Genomic DNA, 5,537 nt, shown 5'->3' with positions numbered 1-5,537 from the left:
ACGGATGGTCCTGAGTTAACAAAGGTCAGGTAAAAATGAAAGAAGTAATTTAGCAATGATGCGAGTGCGAAGCTAAACATATCATCTCTTGCCTTGATCTTGGTAGGTATACAACCCTTGCCGAGGAGATTGCCTGGAGACTCCTGGTGTTTCAAGCATGAGGCAGGCTATCAAAGCAAAATGTTAGCTGCAGAAATGGAGTTGGAAGAGTTCACCTGGCCCACTGTCAATGTGAGGCTGAAATTGTGGTGTAGCAGAAGAAAGGATGAAGACTAATGAACTAGAAAGAGTTTAGAAGTAGACAACCTTTTGATTTCCAAAGCTACTTGCTCATGACAACTTCCAGGCTCAGCCACTGCTACCTCCAACCTGAAAGATCACAAGAAAAATCTACAAGGCGGATGCAGGCAGAGGAATGCTATAAAGAGATGAACCTGCATTTTGACGGGGTTTAGGAGGAAACAAGCAGTTCAGTAAAATAAAGACAAGAGCTGAGAACTAGTAAACTGGACTGTAACTACCAGGAGGAAAGAGCCGCTTTCCCTAGAGCTGGGAAGAGAGCTTTTTGTAGGCTTGTGTTACATCATCCTTCTTAGTGCAAAGCCTTGGAAGCAGTGGCAATTCAGCCCCAGCAACAAACTCCAGAATTCCTCTGGTCTCTTAGCAACTCCTATTCACTTTAATTAAATGCATTTCCAAACAGAGAAAGAGAGGGAAGAGAGTTGTAAAGGGTAAAGGAACTGGTCTTGGGGCAGTTTCACTCAATGCCTGGCTGCTTCACATATTTTCCCTGGACGTTTGGCTCTATCCCTTCAGCCTTTCTATCCCTCACCCCTTCACCAGGAGGAAAGGATTCTTTTCTTCAGTTCTTTGTATCTGCTGTTAATTTAGATGGCAAATTCATTGAAATACACTACTGTGTTCATGTCACACTTAGCAGAATGTAGCTCTGATCTCAGTACAGTGTGTGACACTACAGCTATACAGAAACATCTTATACCCAGGAAGAGTATCTTTTGCCCAAATCTGAAGACTTCAGCCGTACAGGACAGCTTGGGCTGTGTAACCCAAGAAAAGAGGGACTGGTTCAGCTAGACACAATACACACCTGATTGAAACTGTAATTTCCAAATCCTTTTTAAGGACAAAAAATCTTAATCAAGTTTATGGAATCATGTCATGTCACAGAAGTGGCAAAAGCTCTTACTTCATGCTTACAACCTCTGCCTGTGCAGCGCTAAGCTCAGCAGCCTGAGCGGTTCACGCAAATGTCCCGGTATCGCTCTGTGTGTGTATACATCCCTTGCTCTCGGGGGCAAAGTCAGCTCTGGGAAAAAATCCATTAAGCCAACAAGGTTACGCCAAGGGTCGGCTGAGCTGCTCGGGTTGTGCTCTGAATTTTAACAACCCCCCCAAGCTCTGAAGCACAACAGCCAGGAGTGTCCAAGCTGTGCTGGCCAGTGGCTAAAAACCAGCTGGTCACCACCTGAAACCCAATTAGCTGATGTTCACTGGAAACTCAGCCAGGAAAGATTTTTGAAGCTTGGGCAAGTTTTGGAGCGAGACCCGTCCGACCTTTTGCCTCGTAACAAAACGTTGCTGATGCCTCGTGCAATTTTCAGGCAGCTCTAGCACAGACCAGCTTTCCTCCCTCCTCCAAACCGTCCCTGCACGCCTCCCCTTCGTGATCGATCCGGCGCGTCCGACCTCATGAGGCGATGGCCTGGCGTCTGGCTTACCTCTGGGCGCCCGTCTCACGTAGGGAGGCCGGGTGGGTACTGGAGCGGTGCCTGGTCCGCCCGGGGAGGAGGCGGGAGCGGGGCTGGCAGCAGCATGGGGGTGTGCAGGCCGGCGCTCCTGCCCGAGCGAGCCCGTTTATTATTAACCACAGGCGCGGCTGAGCTCTGCAACTGCTCGCTGCCTGGGGTGCGGGGGGCCATTCCGCGACGGGGCGAGGAAAGCTTCTGTGATTATTTTTTTTCACACAGTGACAGATTTTCCTCTCTTTTAAAGCCTTTTCTCATTTTTTCCGATTCCTTGTCTGTTAGATTTTTTAAAAAATCAGTAATTCATTGCTCGCTAAAACAATGCCTCTGCAGGCTGAGCCCCTTTGTACTTATTCCTAAAAAGCAGTGGAATTGCATTCATGCCTCCCCCACAACTTCGCCAAATGCAGCTGTTGAGCTCCTTTTTCACAGGGTAAGAGCTCTACCCAGCTCTCGGCCTCCCCAGCAAGGAAAGCTGTAGGTCTGGAGCCAGTTGTGGTGATAGTCCGTACAACGCAGATGCCTGGCTACACTGAGAACACAAGCTGGGTTCACAGAGAAAAGCTATCGTAGTCTCCTACTGTAAAGACAGGAGAAAAAAAAAGAACTAACAGCTTTAGCACCTTTCAAAGCCACGAGGACTTTGAAATGAATAAATCTTTGTCCCTTCATAAAAAAGCCAGGATACCTTGAGATCTAATTGCACAGACATTACGCATTTTTGATTTAGTGGTCTACAGAAAATATCAGAGTTCAGAGTTAAATGGCTACCCATGAAAGAACTGATTTACGGGATAAAAAACAAGACATGATCCTATGCAACTTCCATGCATAACATAAACCTAGCTAAAGTAATTGCTAGTGTATTGTTGAAGTAATCAATGTCAGGGAACTGATTTCACCGCAGTCCATTAATCAGGAAATTGTAAAACATAGGTTGTTAAAGCAGTATTTGCACTTTACACTTGTCCCTTTCGAAAGAAGTTTCCTGCAACTTTTGTTTAACTCAGCAATCATGAATGTCGTCTTATTTTCTACATCCTTCCGATCTTTTCAACTAAACACATTGAAGGAAACTTCAAAGCTTGCCAAGTTACAAAGACAATCCACCTCGGACTTCTGCTATGTGGTCTGCAGGGAATTTAATTGCAGGAATGATAGATTGCATCCTCAGAAACGATAAATGGATGCTGAAGATATTGTGAATGGTATCTTCATCCTAGGAGACGGGTAACCAGATGCATCGAAAAGAAAATGTGTAGGTAAAATTACATTTTTTGAAAAATATACAAAAATTATAACAACAGCATTTTACTTTCAATTAGATCTATTTGGAAAGACTGCACTACTGTAGGAACCTATCTGGGCTATCACATTTTTTGGCATGCTACATACAGGACAAGCTGATTTAGTAATCAAGCTGGTCACTCAGTTTCCAGCTCTCAAGATCATCTCAAGATGATTTTATGCAGTGGGCACCCAGTTCAGTCTGCTGTATCAGGTAAGTCAGGGGTAAGAGTGTGTGCTTTGATTTGCCATTTTTCTCCTCAAACCAAGTGGAAAACCAGCTTGTTGGATTTCTATCTCAACTTTCCAATACCAACCTGTAGGTCTCTGAAACAAAACAAGGCCGCTCAAGCAGCTCTCTGAGGACACTTCTGCAGTCTTGTGCACATCCCAGGTTTTGGATTTGTCTTCTGGGTCTATTACAATGAAAATAAGAACTTATACACGCAATTTTCAATGGCTAACCCCATCTTTTGCTCTACTAGAAAAGCCATTGAGGCTTGCTAAACCAGGAAGAGAACGGGCTAGTTTGATACCCGCTAGCCCCTGAGAAGCAGGCTGGCCACGCTGTTCATGGCATGTTTTTGGAATGGATTATATGGCTTATGATGGTATAGGGGCTAGGATGACAGGACCACAGTGCGCAGGTGACTGGGAGAAGAGAAAGCCCCAGAGAACAGCTGGAGGTAGTTTTTGTAGGAAACTGTGGGGGCTGCGTATAACTCGCTCCTCTGCTTGCTGCAGCGTTAGCTGACTTTCCAGTCCCGTCTGCCTGCAGTGACCCAGAGAGCTTGCTGCTGCTACTTCCCCCTCCGGGCCTCAGAAGTAGAGGTTAATATTTAACAGGTTGCTAGGTAAAATGGGAGCGGCTGGGAACAAAGAAATCACCATGGCAAATTCCTGCTGCCTGCTGGGAGCTGGGCCCTCGGGCCACTCTTGCATTTTCATCTGTGAGTGATTCCTACCTGAGTTACCATCTCCCCTGAAACCTTTTCTCTCTCAGGGGTGTCACTACCGAAAGCATTAGGGAAATGAGAAGCTCCGCATTAATTTTGTCACACTGGCACATCTGCCTTGGAACAGCGTTCTGCTTTCCCTAGGTACCCGATTTCTAAGAGTCTATTAACACGTGGCAGTTCTGCAAGCTGGAATGTGCTTATTGGAGTTTCTCTGTCGTGAAGCTTTCTTCTAGGCCGCCAGTATCCAAAAGATGCATTAGGGACATGCAGATACATACAGAACACATTTAACCATTCATTTATTTTACCTTTATGTGAACGATGGTGCTTGGAACTGGCTGTCCTGCCAGGGCTGCTATGTAAGGCAATAATCTAATGAAAGGCCTGATGAAGTCACTCATTAGTGATTTACCCTGTCTTCAAAGGCTATTACCCTCATACCAGTCGATTTTCATGATCGTTCCACTAGTTCTGAAAAAAATTTCCAGATCATCTTAATGGCTTGGTGATAAAGTATTTGATCAATTTCTTTTTTTCCTAATATGAAATTTTTTTCCCTCAAGCTGTTTATAACAGAATGTAAGACCGAACATACAAACCTGGTGCGGTTTTGAACTTCTGTTTCAGTGTTGTATGAAGAATGCTCTGTGATGGAATCAGGTGTGGAAAATATGTTACTTCTTTTTAATATGGACTTTTTAAAATGGTCTTCCTGATTCTCATGGCTTAATTTTCTGTTGAACGTCCTGGCTTTCTCATAACAGGGATTTGTGGAACCGAATTTACAAACTATCTGGCATTGATCGCTGTGCTGCTGATCTCAGACTATCAATGCTGCATAGAGAACCTGGATCAAGATCTTTACCTGATGCCAGCTCTTTAGCTTGGGTGAATGTTGGTCTTGTACGACCAGCCATGTTCATTCGCAAGAAAGTCTCTGTGCCTGACCTCTGTCCCCTGAACGCTGTTAAGTTCATCTTTTGGCAATCTTTTTTTTTTGTTTTTTTCTGGCACATACCTTCACCTTGTTTTGAAGTCAGTTACAATCTGTATGTATGCTTCACCTTTTACTTTAGAGTTCTGTTTGCCCAGGTCATTGCTCTGCACACCCCAGAAGATGCCAGCAAGTGCATCCACATTATCTCATTCCTCAGGTCATTCAAGGGCACTTAAGTCATTGTTTCAAGGCAACCTGACGACAGATTTACCTCTTCTGAGCCCTCTAGTGCACTTCCTGAAGCCCTGCCATCTTGGGATGGTGTCCTACTGTCTACTTTTAGAACAAAGGCTTAATTTCAGTATTTTCTGAAGTGACTGATGGCTTAGATATGTTTGGTTTTTTAATATATTTTCAAATAGATGCACAAAATATCAGTAACACTGGACTGACAGACTTCTCTCTTCACCTTGCCCCTGCACACCTGCTTGTCACTCTGCTTTTTCCGGCCCTGTCTACTACTTGACTTAAGACTCTTGGCAGTAGGAAGACAAGGACATGACACAGATCGAGCAAATAGTAGTTTCA

Source organism: Phaethon aethereus, assembly GCF_964289735.1.
Source record: "Phaethon aethereus genome assembly, chromosome: 1".
Classification (NCBI taxonomy): domain Eukaryota; kingdom Metazoa; phylum Chordata; class Aves; order Phaethontiformes; family Phaethontidae; genus Phaethon; species Phaethon aethereus.
This window is presented reverse-complemented; position numbering follows the sequence as displayed.